The 21029-nt window shown below is 34.3% G+C and overlaps 1 pseudogene; it reads left to right on the top strand.

Moving 5' to 3' along the window:
- Positions 1–1747: 1747 nt before the first annotated feature.
- The window catches only part of LOC107879299, a 38027-nt pseudogene continuing 18745 nt past the window's right edge, over positions 1748–21029 (top strand).

Raw genomic sequence — 21029 nt, 5'->3', positions numbered from 1 at the left:
TCTACAATAGCTAAAATCCCGACACTCCTCTGAGTGCTCCAGTTTCCCTAACACAATAGCTCTATCTATCCCCTTCGTCATTCAAGAGCCTATGAAAGTACGACTGCCATCTATTCTTAATGTGGCCGTCCTCCACCAACACTCTACCGTCCTCCCCCTTAATGCACCTCACCTGATCGAGGTCACGACCCTTCCTCTCCCTAGCCTTAGTGAGTCTAAACAACTTTTTCTCCCCTCCTTTCCCCTGTAGCCCTGCGTACAAGCTCTCAAAAGCAGCCGTCTTAGCTGCCGTGACTGCTGACTTAGCCTCCTTCCTTGCTAGCTTGTACTCTTTCCTGTTTACCCGCTTCTCCTCTTCGTCCTTACTCTCCACCAACTTAGCATACGCCCCTTTCTTGTTCCCCACTTTCTTCTCCACCTCTTCATTCCACCACCAATCCCCCCGATGGTGCCCGGCCCGGCCCCTAGAAACACCTAACACCTCACTTGCATTAGCTTATCAATATTATTTAACTACTACGTACAATAAAGAAAAAGAGCGTCATACAAAAGCTAATAATTGTAAACAGTTGTTGTTATTATAAAATTTTATCCACATCTGATGCCGGCACAAAAATTGTCATAAGAAATATATATATTTTTTTAGTGCCTAATCAATTCGTTCATTTTAGCTACACTAAACACACTTATGATGCACATTCCTTCTATAAATGAGGTGATAAAATAAATTCTACGCAAGTTTTTCCTTTTTTGAACATCTTCCTCTGAATATCCCCACAATCAAATATTTCACATACAACAGTTAATGGTAAAGTTTGGAATCATAAGACGAAAAAAATTCGTAAAAAATCAAACAATATTTCTAAGATCCTTTCACTTTTAATATAGTATAAATATTGATATCGAAAAAAGAAAATCTACCAACACTAATTCTTGAAAAAAAAAAACTGCCTCTTTTTTATTTTTGGTCATATGTATGTCGACAATAAAATTCAATTTTAATCTTTTTTTTTTTTAAATTCTTTTCGTATTATATCTTTTTTATGCCCAAAGAAATTTCTAAGTTTGAAATTCTTTTATTACCAATTAATTGATACTTGTAACGTTCTTTAGTCTTTTTCTTGGATTAGGTTTAAGATTATAGATATTAGGACTCTTTGTATTGTTAAAATAGGTATTTAACATCATTAATTCTGATAATTTCTAAAAGGAAAGGTTTTACCATATATAGATTTAATTAATTTTCAACTCTTAAATATTAAGAAAAAATAGTAAAAAGACGATTTGTCTAAAATAAAGACTTTTAACGAAGGATAAAAAGTTCAAAAGATATTTTTAAGACTCTTCACACTTATAGTATATTATACTCCTATATAGATTATAGATGTAGATTATAGATTTTAGATAAAATGTAAGATTTTATAACTTAAGTAATCCTTAATTAATGTTTTAAGAAACTTTCCTAAACCTTTTCCAATACAAAATTGGAGAAAGCTTAATATTTACGAAAAAAATTGTTTATTTTGAAAACTTCGGAAGTGCTCCTATTCCCATACAAAATAGGAGAATAGCTAAGGCCAAATCCTTATTTTATTTTCTTATATAATAGTCGGAGCTTATTAGTTGCTTTCTTCATTATTACAAGTACTAATAAGTTTCTTTATTACTACCACATTAGATCGTAAATAGGGTTTTTATAAATAGGGTTTTTATTTGGGGTTAGTAGTTACAATACAATACTGAAGTCATGAACAAAGTTTTTCCGGAAGATAATATGAAGAAAGAAAAATGGGAACTGGATGCTCGAAAACTCACGGTCAGTAAGCTCATTCGCTTTGGAGGTTCGCATCGGTGTACGAAGGTATTTACGATGGAAAAAAGGTTGCAGTTAAAATATTTGATGTGAGAGACGGAAAAAAGAATCCAACAGAAGGAAGAACGAAATTAACGGAAGAGGTGTTCATGCAGGAAGTTTCTATTTGGTGCACTCTTCAACACTCAAATATTGCAAAGTTCATTGGGCTATAAAGAAGAACTCAAATATAGCAAAGTTCATTCGGCTATAAAGAAGAACAATACGTCAGAGATAAAAAATGAAATGTCAAAAAGGTTTTGTGCTACCCATAGATGTATGTTGCATTGTTGTAGAATATGTTGCTACTCTTATATCCTATCTTTCCAAACGCGCATTGTTGTAGAATATGTTGCTACTCTTATATCCTATCTTTCCAAACGCTCAATGAAGAAGAAGCCGTTTTGAATACTCTTATTCAACTTGCACTAGACATTGGTAATGGTTTATGTTATCTTCATTCCGAGAAGATTGCGCATAGAGATGGGAAGACTGAGAATTTACTTCTTGACAAAAGTGGAAGAATCAAGATAATCGATTTTGGTATCTCTATTTCTAGTAAGTTTTTCTCTCTTGTATTAGCCTATGTTTGGAACATCAGACACAATCAGCTACATGGCTATTGGGGGTTCCTAGGCAGGCTGAGGAGCGGGGAGTGTGGGCCGGCGAGGTTATTTGGGTGGAGAATTAAAATTCAAAAAAAAAATTTCCGTTCTTTTTTTTTATTATATATTTTTTAAAATGTTTATTTTTATTTTCTATATATATAAAAAATATTAGTAATAATAATAATAATAATAAATAAAATAATAATATAATAAATATAATAATATTTAATTAATTTTATATTTAACAAAATATAATAAAAATTTATAAATAGGCAAAAACAAATATAATAAAATAATTCTAAAACTATTAGTTTATTTGTTAAAATTTATAAAAGGAAAATACATATATTTATTTTAAAAATTAGAATAAAAATAAAAATAAAATAAATATTTCAAAATTAACTTTACTTAATTATTTATTTTAGCTCCTGAGTTTTTGAGTGATACCAGAACTGTGATTTCTACGGCTTTGCAATTTGTTTATGGGAAATGTACTCGTGTCCTGAACACATTTGTCGTAGTAAAATTTCACATCAAATTTTCAAAAATCAAAGGCTTGATATTCTAAAATCGTGTCCAACAATATTATCAGATATAATGAAGAAATGTTGGGATATAAAATCACAAAATAGGCCAGAGATGAGAGAAGTGATTCACATGTTAGAACGAATACAAAAGGAAGCCAGAGATGAGAGAAGTGGTTCACATGTTAGAACGAATACAAAAGGAAAACAAAAGTTCGTGTTTAGTTTTATGTATAGAAAAATGTGAATCAAAGAAGCCTATACGAGAGATATTGGGTTAAAATTATAAATAGGAAGATCTTCCTTTCAAAGACAAATTAGTGGCCTAAAGCTATATTTCACATAGTAATATTATTATAAATTAGTGGCCTAAAGCTATATTTCACATAGTAATATTATTATTTATAATAGTAATGATTGATTCAAGTTAATAATACGATAGCTATGTATTTTCAATACATTACCTTGGATGTTATTATAAACATATTATTTATTATTATAAAGATTTGGGTAGTTTAAGTTTCAAAATATTTCTATTGAATGATTATAGTTTTTTTTTTTTTTTTACTATATTCAATATTGTCAAAAATAAAATAAAATTATAAAATTAACAATTAATTTTTTTGAGGCCTTGAGATTTTGGGGCCCTAAAACAAAGGCTTTTTACTAGCCTCACCCTTGAGTCACCCCTGCTTCCTTCAAACGTTAGAATTTGTATTTGTAGTTTGGTAATAAACGTATCTACTCTTGTAGATCATATGATAAAAGATGTATTGGAGGCAAAGTCAATAAACTGATCTTGTAAACTAATAAATCATGTTTGCTTCGACCAATTTTATTGTTGTGCAAAATAATGGTAATATCGAGCTATGATCATTTAGTATGCGAAAATTATCGATTCATGCAAATATTTGTTTCGTTGCAGTTTTAAACTTTCATAATTTTCTGCAGTTTTAAAGTTTCATAATTTTGTGAGATGCAATGTGAAAAGATAACTTAATAGTAATTAAATACATATTTTTTTTATGGGTCTCGAGACGATTGAAGATAATTTAGATAATGTTTGTCTATCATACATAAAAAAAAATGATTCTTTTTTTCTTGAATGACATGTTTATGATTGGTTATAATTTTCATGTCATGGCAAGTGACATTCACACGTCAAACCTAATCAAAATTGTGCAAGGCTAGGCTAGGTTTGGTAATATCCAAAACAAATGAAAAGAGATCGGAGTCGATAAGTGGCAGTTGGCAAGGAACTTGATCCCCAAAAAGGGGAATCTGCGGTCGAACTCAAATTCTGGAAATAAGTCGGGGCCCTTTTACCAAGTCTACCAGATAGAAAATGATAGAGGGCCAACTATCGTTGCCTTGCATAAGACGGTGCCCTTTCACTTCGAGTTCCTTCCTTCGGAGTCAAATCTGATGATACGCTTTGGCGATGTTACCTACCAAATAAAAGGCCTGCTAGGTGATTGAAATCGCTCAGGTGAGGACTCACTCACCCAAAATACCCCAAAATACACCTTCATTCATCAAAATTGCTCAAGAACTCTCCTTAGGGTTTCAAAATAAAAATCCAAGCAACTCAAGATTCAACCATGAGTTTTTGAAACTAATTGCATATTTGGAATCCCCAGAACGTAGGCTTCAAGAAGCACCTATCATCTTCACATATAGAGGTACGTGGGGTTATCTCAAAAATCTCATGGGCTTAAAAATTCATGTTTTAAAAATGGGGGTTTTGAAATTATGAATATAATCCCGTTTTGAACGTTTTATATATTGATTTGGTCTTTAGGCCTATTCCCAAAGTGGTTTGATATATTATATATGTATATGCATGTATTCCGAAAAGATGTTAACTTGAGAGCATGAATTATATGAAATCCCTCTTTTATATGATCTCGTTTTAAATTATCAAATGATGTGAAATGTTTGAAATCATCTTGACAAGCATGACATGAATTTTTTGAAAATGGTCATGGTTTTGACTTGCAACGAGAGGGTTGTTATGTTGAAATATGATGAATATAATGGTTGCATGAAAGAATGATGTGATATTGATGGCTTCCAAGTCGGGTATGACGATACCCTACAGAATAAGATATGTGATTGAATTAAATGGAGTTTGATGCATTGATTTTACATGAGATAGGTGAATGCCCGAAGAAGGTGTTTGAGTGTAAAGTCTCATCGCTGGAAACCGTGTTTGCTGACATGGGGATTTGGTACCAGGCTAAGTGATCTTGTGTACTTGACTTTATGTCATTCCAAAATTGGGACTATGGTTAAGAGCCCAGGCTAAGTGATCTTGGGCACTACTATACTTTATTGGGTCGAGACATCCTGCTGTGTGATCTTGTGTGTCTTCCCCTCACTTATACTCTGATCTTGGCGGCAACCAAGATTTGATAGTTGGTTTAAATATTATATGTAGGGTATTGTACCTAGCTCAGCTGCATTACATTATTGTTGAAAATTATTACATTATGCCTATGTGTTTTCAAATGATTTGATATGGAACTGCTTTATAATGGCTGTCACCTATATTTGGAAAGAAATATTATATTTTTTTTGGTTTCTCTATGTACTAGTACTTTTGTATTGACCCACTTCCCTCCCAGGTTTGGAGGCATAGTTTAGGGGTCCAGATAACTAATAGATCTCTTCCGACAGATTTGTAGAATCAAGTGGTGAGCCTTCTATATTTTGGAAGGCCTGATGTCTGTCAATTCATTTATCATTTAGTAGTTTTGGGTCTACTGGGGGCCTTGTCCCAGTTTTCAGACAGTAATTTATTTCAGTCATGTTTTAGAGATTTCATAGACGATTGTTCAGATGTCGATATATGTTGTGGGACATCATTTCCCCTTTGTTGATTTCATTTGATTTATGACCATGTTTTTCATAATATTGTGTATCTTCTGCATATCTTATTATCATATGAATTATGTGCATGATTGCCAGATAGATAGGGGTGTTTTGGGCCTTCATGGTTCGGAATGCTTGTCACGGCCAGGGCCCCAGTTCGGGTCATGACAACATGGTATCAAAGCACGGTTCATGGTCCCAGGGTGTCTGTGAAATCGCGTCGGGTAGAGTCTTGTTTATGGGTGTATAATGCGCCACACTTATAAGCAAGAGGCTAGTAGGCGTTTAGGAATATCTCTCTTTCTAGTTCGTGCAATAGAGTTAGAATGTTTCTCTTTCATACTCTAATTCGTGCTATGGTGTCGCCCATACGAAAGTAAAAAAAAAGTCATCCCAAATTCTTTCCTTACTCTAATGTCCTCAGATATGTCTCATTATTGAGGTGATTCAAGTGCAGAAGTTTAGAATCTAAATGGTATGGTCCTTTCTGATTGAACCATATAAGAGTTAAAATTTGTGCAAGGACTTCAGAAGAGTCCATTAGTGCTTCAATGTGTATTGATTCCGATGTAAACATTGATTCTGATGGAATCTTGCCTTTCATCTTGAGGTATTAATTGCATTTAGTCCCCTTTAAATTTATGTTACAAATGTCTTACTTAAAGGGGGGGGGGGGATGATGTGTAGTAGAATGTTTGAACTGTATTTCCACTCGAATAGTAGTATGCGTTAAAGTGTTGTTGTCATGACCTATTGGTAGTGAAATTAGACCAAGAAGTTGGTGATGTGAAGTCACAAAGTTAGAAGTCAGAGCGAGGGTGACTTTTTGTAAATGAATATTTTAGTTGAATAACCGATGTTCGAGAATGATTTACCCCCTTATGGAAATAGACTAATGTGGTAACTAGTAGCATGTGTGGATGGTATGGTAGTCCGTGGAGGAAGTGTTTGACTTTGATTTTATTTATACAGAGTAAGATGTGTATTCTTAGTAGGCTTGATGTGTTAAAATAGTACGTGCTAATGAGTTATGATAAGGAACACCATAAGGTCAAGATCAATTATTTTTTGTTTGGAAGTTCTAGTGTACTAGTGTTTCTTGATGTCTATTTCATGGTATCCAAGTGAGAATCATGTGTAAGGTTGGGTTGTAAAATCATATTTAGCACTAGACATTAAGTTTTGAACAATTGATGTCCATGAAGGTGGATGTGATGATTTCTTGGTTAGTGATACTAGTTTTATGGAAGTAATCTAATAGTCTTGAATGATATATGCAAGAGCTTAAGTTTATTTGATTCGTAGTGAAGTATGATGTTGTATATATAATGTAGAAGTATGCCCAAGGTGATCTGAGGTTGCGGTATTTTCTAAGACTATTACACGTTTTGTGTGACGAGTGGTACCATTGAGTTGCTAGGTGGAGAAAGGCTGGTTAGATGGTATATGGTGTTCTAAATAGCTAAGTTAAGAAGTTTTGATTGATAGTGTTGAGCCTTTTTATATGATCTTGATTCTCATAGTAGAGAGATTTAAGTTTGGAGTCGCGATATTGGTAGGCTATGTCGGAAGTAGTATGATTCATTGAAGGCTTGGTGATATCCATGTTGAGTGCTAGATTCTAAGTTTGAGTTTTTGAAGGTTGAACTAATAGAAATAAGAGTTAAAGAACGAGAGGGTATGCACTCCGACTCTGGGGATACCCATGAAGACCCGAAGTTAGTAAGTATGCAAGTATTATATGATGACTACTGGGTCTATAGAATGATAAAATGTATCTCAGAAGGTAGTATTAACAGTGGGTTTTCCACTTTCAGGTGTAGTCATTCGGGTTAAGTGCCATGATATGCGTGCATAGTAGTTTCCCAGACCCCAGAGTGCAGTGAGTGACTTCAGTTTAAAGTCTAGTAAGGGATCTCCCAAACTTAATATGATGGCTTGAAGCTAAGGGGGAGATGATAGAGAGAATAACCAAGTCAGGCTTTCAGATTCTAGTAGTGATGTTAGTATGACATAGAACATCAGAAGGTAAGAGTGAGGCTCAACCCATTTCGGTCTCAGTATTTTTTAGTTATCCTAATACCTACTCATACCTCACGTTTCAGTTCCATGATCATGGTTTTGCATTAACAGACGTGCTTCTTTACACTCGAAGAAAAGATACTTAGGCCATCAGTAGCTGTTGAACCCAAGCCATAAGGTAAAGATGCTTATCATTTTGTCCATTCTCGTCTAACGCTGTGATAGGTCATCTATTTCCTATCTCTCTTTATTCTCGTTTCAAGCTTTCTATTTATTAGATAAAGAAAAGGGTTTCATGTTACTATGTGGTTTGGCTTCAAAATTCTTGCCCTGTCCTTCAAATTAATTTAGGGAGTTGCGCATGGATACAAGATTTCAACATTGATTGGAAAATTAACTAAATATGATTGAAAAGTAGCTATATTCTGATTTCATCCGTTCTTCCTTGCATGGATATTAGTTGAGAAGCCTCCTATACTTCCTCTGGCTGGTCCTGTTCATGGTACTATTCCATCCATGTCACTGTAGGTAAAGTTGTGGAGGTTTGGGGGAGGGATAAATGACTTTTGAATGTAGAGACATTATGATAACTATTTTCCCCACATCTTTAGCTATTCCAGCATATGCTTCCAGCCCACAGGCACAACCTTATGGTTCCGGGTCATCTCAACAATTTCTACCACTTGGACATGCAAATGTTGCGATGTCTCAACCTTCTCAAATCTAATTTCCTCAACCTATGCAATAGGTTACTGGTAGACCTGTAGTAGGAATGCATAGTATGCCTTAGAGACCACCTATTCCCCATGATTTTCAGCGAAATCTTCCAATGTCAAATAACCACATGCCTGGTTCTGGTGGCCCAAATTTACCTCTTTCTTCTTCATATAATTTAAGGCCTTGGGAAGATCTTTTATGGTTATTGTCAATCAGTTTCCAATGTTTCATTCATATATTGATGAAATACATTTTGTTATCATCTTTAACAGCAGGTAAATGTAGATTCTTCTGGCTCCTAGTATCAAACACAGATAAATGATCATAGGTTTCCATCAGCGGTACAACCCTGGATGCCAATAAGTAATCATAATGTGAATTCTATGACAACTATGCAGAAGACTGGAGAATTAGCAGCTTCCTTGGTTGTTCCTGTGAGAATTCAATGTGTTTTATTGTACCCGTTTTGCATAAATATTGTTAACAAGTAACATGCTTAAGTTAATGGGTTAATGGGTGTGTGTGTTGACTGAGAGAGTCAACATTTGAATTCTATGATAGTTTTTTGTAAGCAAATTAAGATTCCAGTGAATAAAAAAGGTGTAAAACTGCGGTATACAAGAAAAGGAGCTCTGCAAAAATATCATTTTCATTTAGATCCAATCTTTTCACCACTTTGTGTTCTCCAGAAAGAAAAAAGAGCATGCGGATTTGGCTTTCTGGAATTCTTGCTTTTGGATTATATTCACATAGGTTACTCATATGAATAAGTTAATATCTGCATCACAAACACTTAATGTCTTGTCTATGAACAAGTGGTGGATATGTTGGCCCCCATCACTGCCAAGAAATCCCTCAAGTATCCACATCTAGTGCTTTGTACATCATTCTGCTTCCATTAGCACTGGAGATAATAGGCCCCTATGTTTCAGTCCTCTTTGTCAAAGTTATCATATGGGCTGCCGTTCACCGCTACCAAATTCTACCTGACTGTTGATCAGAAGAACTTGATACACCTCTACCAATAACTTCATTTTGACCCTATTTCTCTATTATCATACATATTTTATATATGGCTAAATGCTAGTAGGTATTGCTATTTTCAGTATCTTTTGATGATCAGTAGGCCAATTATGGTTGCTAATGTTGTCATATTTCCTATGGCTTTATTACTCCAACCAATTAATAACATTCTTACAATTCTTGAATTGATTTTTAGATACTATTATAAAAGAAGGACAAGAATCTCAACCTGGGAGAAACCTCGAGAGCTGATGACAGAAATGGAGGTGAGGTCTCGTGTCATAGAGATTTTTATAGGTAGTTTTATCCAGTTTCTTGTGTTTATCAATGAAAAAAGAAGTACACAATTCTTTTTCTATGAAGCTTTGTAGAACCACTTTTTCTTTCCTAAGTATATGTGATTTCTGTTGAAAGTTTGTTTAGCGAGCAGATTTCCTCGATCTTACTATACTATGTAGGCTTCATTTGGGATTTGCATTGACCTTTTATTTCCAATATAGTTCTAAAAGATTTTATATTTAACACTATTGTTCTAAAAAATGTGTTTAAGCATACACGACAGGATTATATTTGGTCTATTTTAAACAATTTTATTTACTTTCTGATTAATGTAATGTTATTGTAAGTCTATGGAGATATGGAGAGAGGAAACTTGATATAATATTACAGTTCACACTTCTCATTCTGGTTTACAGAATAATAGTTTGGCTGGTTGCACACTTGCACCCAAGAGTGTGACCTAGTGGTCAATGAAGTAGATTGAGAACCATGAGGTCTCAGGTTTAGTTTCCAACAGAGATAAAAACACTAGGTGATTTCTTACCGTCTGTCCAAGCCTTGATGGACAGAGTTACCCAGTATCTGTGCTGGTGGGAGGTAGCAGTACCTAGTGTAAATAGTCAAGGTGCAAGCTAGCCCAAACATGACGGTTATCAAAGAAAGTTTTGCTGGTTGTGAGGGACAAGTATTAAGGGACCAACAACTGGAGCTGTAAGGAAGTTTGAACATTTTTATTCTTTTCTTTTTGAGATAAACAGTTTTTTTTCCGGAGATATTACTTTGTATTTGCCAGCATTAAGGTTATGCTAGCAGTCCAAAAGAAATGAAAAATAATGAAAATAGTGTGAGGATTCGAAGAGATCTACTACCTGTTATGCATCCTGTACACATTGGCCCTTAAAAAAAAAAACAAAAATCTACTATGCTATTCCATTTAACTTTCTGAATGGAATTATATTTATCTTCAAAATACCTTCAACTTTTCTCACTCCATACAGTCCATCAAATACAAGGAAGGATTGTTCTCCTCCATTTCTTCTAACTCTTGCTAATCCCCTCTAATCCAACAGCTCAATAGATTGTTGTTGTTTCATTTGATAGTTCACTTTACTTCAACTCAATAGATCTGGTATGTGTTCTGGCATGGTCCACTTTACTTCTATTAAACTAAAGGTATCGAATGGGCGGGTTTGACTAGATTTGGGCGGATCAAAGAGTTCTGAGTTAATAAATGGGCGGGTTATTAACCCTCCCTGAAACTACTTGGGCTGAAATGGGTTGGGTTGAAATGCTCTAAAATGCGGGTCATAACCCAACCCACCCAATTTGAACTCAGATTTAGTTGCTTTATTTGTTATTTTATAAACTTTTAGTACTTGAAAAATTATTATCTTTTTTTTTGAGCTTGGTAACTTTGTATTATATCACACAGTACATGGGTTTTACTGAAACCTTTATGTTCAAGAGTACTCCTAAATCGACTTTTCTATATCTAAATTTAGTCTAGAACATCAATTATCGAGGCAGTATCATTAGAGTATAGTTGATTACACCAAAAACATAAAAGAAAAATGCAGTTGAGTTTAACCTTCTGCACACTATTCTCTATGCTCTCAAAACATCTAGAATTCCTTTCTTTCCATATATCCCACCATATAGCACCAGGGATAATTCTCCATCTACCTCTGTCCTTCGCATGTACACCTGCTTCTCCCAGCAAATTAAAGTCTCGGATACTTTCCTAGGCATTGTCCTAGAAATGCCTTTTAGTCTTAAGATGATTCTCCAAAGTTGTTGGGTGTACTTACAATGTAGAAATACATGGTTAACCGTCTCTAAAGTTTCTCCACAGAGGAAACATCTGGAGCACAAGGTTTTCCCTTTCTTCATGACATTATCTTGTGTAAGAACTACTTCCTTGGTCAGTAACTAGAAAAAGACAAAGCACGACACTGTGTGAGGTATCCTACTTTTCCATATTTGCTTCCATGGACATCTTGGATCCGGGTGATTTATTTGGTTCATCATCTTGTAGGCTTTGTTGACACTAAACATTCTTTTTCATTTCCCATCCACCATAGTACGTCCTTCACTGTCTGCAGTCCATTGAATAAGTTCACGGTATTAAAAAATTCAACTACCCTCATTACCTCCCGGTCATTAAGTTGCCTTTGAAATTGAAGTTCCACTAATGTGGTGTCCATAATTCTGCTATAGTCCTCTACTGAAACAATACCAAGTTGTAGATATCTGGAAAAATCACTTCCATATTCCATCCTCATGTCAATTATCCATTCAAAACCTAGTCTTGTTTCCATCCATCACTTTAACCTTTGAGTTGTTTTTAACTTCATTCCACTAGTGTCTAATAGATCTCTAGAGGCTAACCCCGTATGGTATGGTCACTTCTTTAGACATCCATCTATCTTCTTCAGGATATTTAGCCCTAATCACTTTCCTCCATAGAAGCTGGTTATTGTTTGCATATTTCCACAACCATTTCATCACGAGAGCCTTACTTTGAACTTTTAAGTTCTTTATCCCCAACCCTCTAGTCTTCTTGTCAATTGTCCACCACAGAGAGCACTATCACTTTTTCTCGCATATCTTTGTTCCTTATTTTATCTCTCCTAGTATGCCCACACACCAATCTCAACATCCTCATTTCTGCTACGTTTATCTTTCGAACATGCGAGCTCTTGACCAGCCAAACACTCTGCCCCATGCAAGATAGCTAGTATAACAACCGCTTTATAAATTTACCTTTAAGTTTATTTTAACAAAATTCTTATACATGGCATGCTAGTTACTACCTCTTTTGCAAGAGCTAATTGGGACAAAAAACGCATGTTCCGAAATTGATTCATAAAAAAAAAAGCATAACTGTAGTTTATGAGTTTCAAACGTGTCCAAATGGAAAAAAAATTATGGGGGGGAATATGTTGAGTATGGAACTTAGAACCTTAGTGCAGGATTTGAACACCCTTACTGTCACACTCAGTCTTGTTTTTTTTGGCAAGGGTGTTCATTAAAAAAATACTCAGAAACGACAGAATTTGACCTATATATATATATATATATATATATATATATATATATACAAAATGCGATTATCAGGTGAATGTTGTTCAGTTGATCACCCTTGGATAGCTGTAGCTCTGTTGCAGCTTGGCAATGCTTCCACCCTTCTTGTAGTTATATTCTACACAGTACATTCTAGTCCTTTTCCATGTGGGACATTATATCATTCATATTCTAACACTTCCATCCAGTATTGTACTGCTGGAAGTTACTGATTTCTACTCTCAGGGTACTGTTTATGTTCTATTTTTTTAATTGACCTGCTTTCATGCTATCTTCATTAGGACAGAGGGCAAACACATCAACTAACTTGAGAGAATTTACAAGTCCCGAGGGAAGAAAGTGTGTAACTTATATATTTTCTTGGCCTCTTTCCAATTGTTCTTCTACAGTGGGTACTTTTGTGTGTTACTTGTGCATAATGCTGATTGCTTTGTTTGTTTTCTGTAGGTATTACTACAAAAAGGTTACTAGAACGTCCAAATGGAGAATTCCTGATGAAGTCAAGGTGATGTTAGATTTAAATCCAAGATGGGTTTATTCCGTGCTTTAAAGGGATTTTCTTTGGAGAATAGAGAGGTACTTTTTCCTTCTGAAATACTTATGCGATTAGTTAATTACTACTTGTTACTGGTTAAGACACCAAGAAAGCTTTTTGTAGCTTCTATGCTGGATGTTGATCCAACAATTGTGTAGTGCAGTTGTTAGTCAACTGCTAACAGGTGAAGAATATGCTCTAAATTCCAATGAGGTTTGCTTTTGTCCTTTGTGCTTGATGTTTTGCCTAAAATGCAGAATGTCAAGAAAGATGCTACAATAACTAAAATCGGAGGTGCTACTCCATTAGATGAGAAAACAGTCGAGCTGCGACCATTTGTTAATGAGAGCAAAGTGGTATAGTTGATTATTGCTTTTTGTCCTGTTTTATGTATGTTCTCAAAATTTCTCTTATTTTTATTTTAAGAATCTGATTTTATTTAGGAGGCAAAGAGTGCATTCAAAACTCTTTTGGAATCTGCAAATATTGGGTCTGATTGCACGTGGGATCAGGTTTATTACTTGACTGTTTTGTGCATACCAAACAATTGAGGGAGATCATTTGACATGAATTGTATTTGTCAGGCCATGAGAGCAGTAATTAATGACCAGAGATATGGTGCTCTAAAATCCCTTTGTGAGCGGAAGCAAGCTTTTAATGAGGTATCTCTCCAAGTCGGCATTGGAATGGGTTAATTGCTGCTTCAATGTTTCAGCATATCGTATTGCAAAAAGATAGATTGTGTTTGATATCCAATTTTTTCATGTTTGGTTGACTTAAATATTTTGGAAAATATTTTCCAAATCAACTTATTTTCCTTAAATTTAAGGAAAATGAATTCCCTTCAAAAAGTAGGAAAAACATTTTTCAAAACTCTCTTTCAATCTTACTCTTAAGTTAAAATGTTTATACAAGTCTCAAATGTATTTACTAAAAAATATTTTTTTATTCACCAACCAAACACTAGAAAACATTTTATGAAAAATGTTTTCCTTTCATCAACTAAACATAAGAAAACAAGTAAGAAACCAACTTGTTTTCTTGGAAAAAATTTTCATTCATACCAAACACACCCAAGGTCTATAGTGATCATTTTGAAGTTGTGTGTCTGTTCCAGTATCTGAGCCAAAAGAAAAAACTGGAAGCTGAAGAGAGGCGTGTTAAACAGAAAAAAACTCGGGAAGATTTCAGGATAATATTAGAAGTAAGCGAAATTTTCTTTTGTGGGTGTCTTCCATTTGATATATCATGATATTCACATTACCAGTTTCAAAAATAAAAAGATATTATCATAATATTCATGATGTGTTAGAGACTGGTATTTGACTTGTTCAAAAGAATAAGTGGTAGTTTTCACAACAATGTCTGTTGTTCTCAATCTTACAAGATTGCAAGGAGCTGTCACCATCGTCAGGATGGAGGTTTTTATTTCACTTGTAAAGTTAAGTTGTCTGCTGCTTGTTTTCTAATCTTGGTCATTGTTTGTATGTGTTTTGGTACCTTGAAGTTGATCCATTACTTGTGTAAGTTCCATTTGATCCACTAACTATTTGCTATTGATTATTCAGTAAGGCAATCTCCATATTCAAACATGATGAACGTTTTAAAGCTGTTGAGTGAGCTAAAGACCATGAGGACCTTTTTAAAGATTATGTGGGGGAACTTGAGAAAAAGGTGAAGCTCCTTTTACAGAACTTTCTTGTAAGCTTCTATATGTTAAAAACTAAGTGTGCGGACTGTAGTTTCCTTATATGGTCTTTGGCTCCTCACAAATTAAGTTAGCCTTTCATTTGAGATAGAAACAAGGTCCAATTTCTTAAACATGGTATTAGAGACAGATCTATCTTGATGTTAGACTATTAGATGTTAGCCAACCTAGGTTAACTGATGCTACAAATGTCTAGTCTTGGTGTGCGATTAATGTATAAGAATCCCACACTAGTAAGGTGTATGTGTTGTAGTTTCCTTATATGATCTTGGACAATCTTCACCACCTGACCTAGTTTCAAAGTTGAGTTAGGCGCTGGTCCACTTGATTAACAATAGTCATTCCATTCCGTTCCTTTGCAGGATGTCTTTTAGTTTGTTCCCTTTTTTTGTTTTGCTTAAAGAGTAGAAAGAAGGAATGTTGTAGATATTCAACATAAAATCTTGTGTTCTTTGAATTCATTTTTAATGGCTTCTCAAGGGTACAACATTTAAATTTGTTCATCATTGAATTCCATTTTAAATAGACTTCCATGTATTGTATGTAATTTTTCTTGAAACTTGAAACTATTATATGCTTCTTCCTCTCCCCCCTTCGTTGTAAAATAGAAAAAGTTTTTCAATACTTTCATGCAAGTGTAGTTAAAGTCTCTTTGCAAATATTGTGTTCTTTATGGAGAAATTTTATTTTTTTACTTTGTACTGGATTTTATTAGGAGCATGCAAAGACATTGGAATTAGCATCAGTTCCTAGATTATGTTTTTCTATTTCCAGGAGATAGAACTTCCATAGTTCCATTTTTGCTGACTTCTTTTGTTCAGGCCAGTAGCCAGTGGCAGAAAGTTCAGGACCGCTTAGAAACTGATAAAAGATGCTCCCGCCTTGAGAAAATCGATCGCTTGGAGATTTTCCAGGTACTACTCATTTTTCTAATACATCATAAATAACTTTTTCCAAACATCTCATTTGTACGCCTCAGTTTTAAAGTTATGTTGCAACCTCTTCTATTTTTGGAATACATACGTGATTTAGAGAGCGAAGAGAAGGAGCAAAGGAAATTGCAGATGGTATATTGCTTATTAGACTCGGGGGTTAAAATTAAATTTATGTTTGGAGACTTTGATTTATGTCTTTCTCACTGGGCATACACGGTTGATTCAAATAGGAAGAATTTAGGAAAGCTGAACGTAAAAATCGTGATGGGTTCCGAAAACTGATGGAAGAGCATGTTGCTGCGGGAATACTTAATGCAAAAACTAACTGGCGTGATTATTGCATCAAAGTTAGTTTTTCTTTCTTGTGTTCAGTGAGTGATTACCTTCATGAGATCCCTTTTCGTCTTTTTGAATTTTTCATCCAATGATTTCCTTCTTTATTTTGTGCTTGCAGATTAAAGATTTTGCTGCATATCTAGCTGTCTCACCAAATACTTCAGGATCAACAGCAAAAGACTTATTTACAGATGTTATGGATGAGCTGGAGAAATAGGTGAAATAGGTTGCTAATAGGAGTATTGAATTGTGTCAACTACATTTGTTACACTAAGCCATATTTATAGACTTTACACTACAATCCCTTTTCATTTGCTTTCACTTAATGAAGGTATGAATCTGAATGGTTAAGATATCAGCCCATTAAGTGCTTTTTTTTTTTAAAAAAAGATTCAACCTGTTAATACATCTTAATGAATCAGATGTTAAACAAAGTCTGAAAATCATTTAGATCCCCACTAAAAATTTCAATTCATTAAGTAAAAAAGGAAGTTAGTGTATTACTATGTGGGAATATACTGGGTTTTTTGTTGTTGTTGTTGTTGTTGTGCATTAAAGAATAGAACATACTTGGTAGGATAAAAGCATGAGATTGAGATTTGAGAGTTACCCCTCTGCTTACTTTTTTTTTTTTTTTTTAAATAACACATATTTTGTTGAGATAAGAACAATGACCGGTTGTTCCTATTAAACATTTGTGTTGTTTCTCTTTTTGCCAATTAGTTTCCTCTTTTTTTTACTAGATAGTAGGTATTTAGGCTGATAGGAATGGTATTTTCGTAAGGTTTTAAGTTAGGGGTTCCATGCTTTTAATGTAATATAGATATAGATGATTCTTTCAATCTAGCCAAGCTGTATTAAATGCTACTTAACGGATAATTGTAATTGACTTCTCCTCCGTTGAATGCTGTTAATGGTTATATTACCTTAACTGTTATAGTTTATCGAGCAGAACAACTCTGAGAAGTGATCATCATACTTCCATGTTTTCACGTAGTTTGTTTGACTTTCGAGGACTCCTTTAAAGTATCACACAACCACACCATTGTGTTTCAGCTAAGACTGTATTTGTTTTTATTAATATTCAGACATTTGAATCATTTTGAATGCACATCTGAATAGTTAAGATATTGTCTCTAGATCTGAAAACTAAATGATTAAGTTTGGGTGTTTCTCAATATCTGAATGTGCAAAATTTATTTATTTCTAAATATAATGTAATTATTTATTAGAATTTTTTTTAATTTAATGCAATTAAATTATTATTTGATTAAAAAAATAAACATTTATGTTTGGTAGTGATAGTTGAGATGGTTTGTAATGGTGGTGGTGGTTATAATAAATTAATTGATGTTAGTGCTTAGCAATGTTGGTGATGATAGTTGTGATAGTAGAGATAGCTGACATTGTAGTAACTGTCATGATATTGGCGATTGGTAGTGGTGGTGGTGGTTGTGATGAGAAGTTGGTTAATGTTAGTAGTTGGAGGTGTTGATTGTGGTGATGGAAAACTGTATGCATGATGGTTGACGATATGTTGGTGGTCGTTGGAGACGCTGTTAGCTGTGATGGTGGAATGGTTGTTAGTACAGATACTGTAGCGAGTGTAGCGGATTTTGGTGGTAGAGGTGGTGACACCGGTGACAGTGATGGTGATGGTGTCCGAAGAATGTTTGGAAGTTGATGATGTGTTAGTGGTTGTTAGCGATGTGTGGAAGTTGATGATGTGTTGGTGGTTATTACTGGTAGTGCTAGTTCTGATAGATGAGTTGGTTGGTAGTAGGGATCGACCGGTAGCAGTTGATGGTGGCGGCGTTGCTGTAGGGGTGTTCATGGGCCGATATGTGTCGGTTATTGGTCAAAACCAAAACCAAACCAACGTAATCGGTTTTTAAATTTATAAAACCAAACCAAACCAAACAAAAAAATAACCATTGGTTTGGTTCTTGTCGGTTTAGTTCGGTTTGATTTGGATTTTTTGGTTTATAACTTTAGTTAATGATAAAAGTTAAAAATTTTAAAAACAAATCCAATCTAACATATGAGATGGCAACCGAGTGTTGTATCTCAATCTTGAAACTATGATGTCAACTGAGTGTTATACTTCGACAAAGCCATGGTAACACCATATGAAAGCTTTTAAAAAAATATTTAAAAACTATATTTAATAGAATGATATGATGAACCCCCAAAAGGTGAACACATAAACTTCTTGCTCAACAAGGTTCAAAAGAAAGTTAAAATTAGTGATTGTGCAGAGTCTAATGAATTTCAGCTGTAAATTTCAATATATAACAAGATATTATTTTCACAATTAGTATCATTTGTCATTCAAAATATGAAATTCATTTAGAATCTCACAATGTATTGTCAACTAGATGAAGACATATGACTGAATGTGTTGCGACTAAAGTTAAATCATGATTAAAATATAAAATGTAACAAATATTTAGATTACATTTATGAAAAACATATAAATAATTATAATAAATATGTATATTGGTTCGGTTTGGTTATTTTGTCGATTATTTTAGAGTAAAACCAAACCAAACCAAACCAAATTAGTATCTGTTTTTTAAAATTCAAATCCAAACCAAACCTAACCAAATATAGGTTTTTTTAATCGGTTTGGTTTGGATCGCGGTTCAGTTTGGTTAAAAACCAAACCATGAACACCCCTAATTGGCAGTGGATATAATTAGAATAATGAAAGTGGTAGGTGTGGTAGCGGCTGGCAGTGTAGTTGGTAGTGATGTTGGTTGTGATGGTGGAAGTGGTTGGTGGTGGTGACAGGTGATTATGAATAGAGTAGTGGTGAATTTTATCCTACACAAGAATATTTGTAAATGATATTTAGACTTGGTTCCACATCTGAATAATTAAGACCTACTCAGACCTATTAAGAGCTAAAATCCTAATAAAAACAAATGCACTTAATGGTTTGAGGTCTGAACAGGTTCATAAATCCAATAAGTGCAAACAAATGAACCTGAAAGTAGTTTGTCTGGTCAAGTTTCGACCATGTTTTGTCCATTTGTACCACACCTCAGTTTTGATTTCACTTCGGATGATATCGTGCAACTTAAAACCCAATTCAAAATATATTGTGTTGTCAACCATATAAATTGGACTAAATAAACTTAGTGCCACAATTAGCCTCTGAAGAGGTACTTCAGATGTAATGAAAGTAAATGTTTAGAAAAGATTAGCCTCGAAAAAAGTGCCTGAGAGCATCTCTGTTTGTCTAAATAAAGTTGCATCTCCCTCACTATTATTTTTTTAGCCGTAATACACACTTGCGACTAACTAAACGATATAATGTTTCATCCTCTGCCCTTTCTGAAAAGAATTGAAGTTGAATGATCAAATGTTATTAGCATTTATCTCCTTGCTTGATGAAAGAGAGAGTTTACCTGGTATCCTAGCATGGTAATGATCTTGTTTGTACTCTTATTTAATGATTGAATTTGGTAATGTTTTCTTGAGTTAGGCTCTTGCTATGGGATGGTGAGAGTTATACATAGATTCAGATGCTGAAAATCTTTTCTTTTTCCCTTGTAAGATAAAGATGTCAACTTCTATCTTTAAAGTTTGTATTACTGTTTGTGTGCATAAATGATTCTTATTAAGTAAATATAACGAAAGCGCTGTTAACAGAGATGCTATCCATTTTTATTTATTCACTTTTTTTTATTATCCAAACAGGGGTGCTTGATTTTTCCTTCAATTTAACCTGATCAGTGCAATTAAGTTTATGTGTCAAGTGTCTTGTGATATTGTAGATGACTTTGAACAAGTGGAGAAATGTTGGTATTCATGAAAGAAATTTCATCCCCATCACCCTGCTTGTAATTTATAGACTTTATGGTAACTCAAATGCATGGACAAGGCTCCATTTGGTATCCTATTTTTGTTACTGATAAGCATTCGGAATTTGTGTTACTTGTCTGTTGCTTCAGTATCTTGATGACAAGTCACAAATTAAAGATGCAGTTAGGATGGCCGAGGTAATCACCACTCTTCATTTTAACCTCTGTTGTGCTTCGGTTAGTACCTAATATTTTGGCTGAGCCGTCTCTACTTTCAGATTGGATTGACATCATCTTGGACACTTGATGATTTTAAGGTTGCAATCGCCAAGTATATTAGCTCTCCACCAATGTCAGATACCAACTTAAAGGTCTAATTATGGCTAGGAACTGTATACTATTTTACATCGACCCATGTTGAATGGAATGTTGTGAAAATTGAAGTACCCCATTCACTAAATGGATTTCTATGTATTTGTCCCCTTTTTGTCTTTGGGACAGGTCCTGTATAAGATGAGTGGATTGAGTGCAAAAGCATTAGTAGTACTTCCATGTTATGTTTCACTGGAAGTCGGTCAGTTTGTGATTGCTAAATTGGCAACTCATAGGTAGTCAACAGTGGTTAGTGGAATTTTCATTTAGTATCAACCATAACCTATCCCACATTAAATTTGGATCTTCTTGTAATAGAGTTAATAGAAGAGTAGTGTGTCGGTTAGCAAG

Source organism: Capsicum annuum, chromosome 8, assembly GCF_002878395.1.
Source record: "Capsicum annuum cultivar UCD-10X-F1 chromosome 8, UCD10Xv1.1, whole genome shotgun sequence".
NCBI lineage: Eukaryota > Viridiplantae > Streptophyta > Magnoliopsida > Solanales > Solanaceae > Capsicum > Capsicum annuum.
This window is presented reverse-complemented; position numbering and strand designations above follow the sequence as displayed.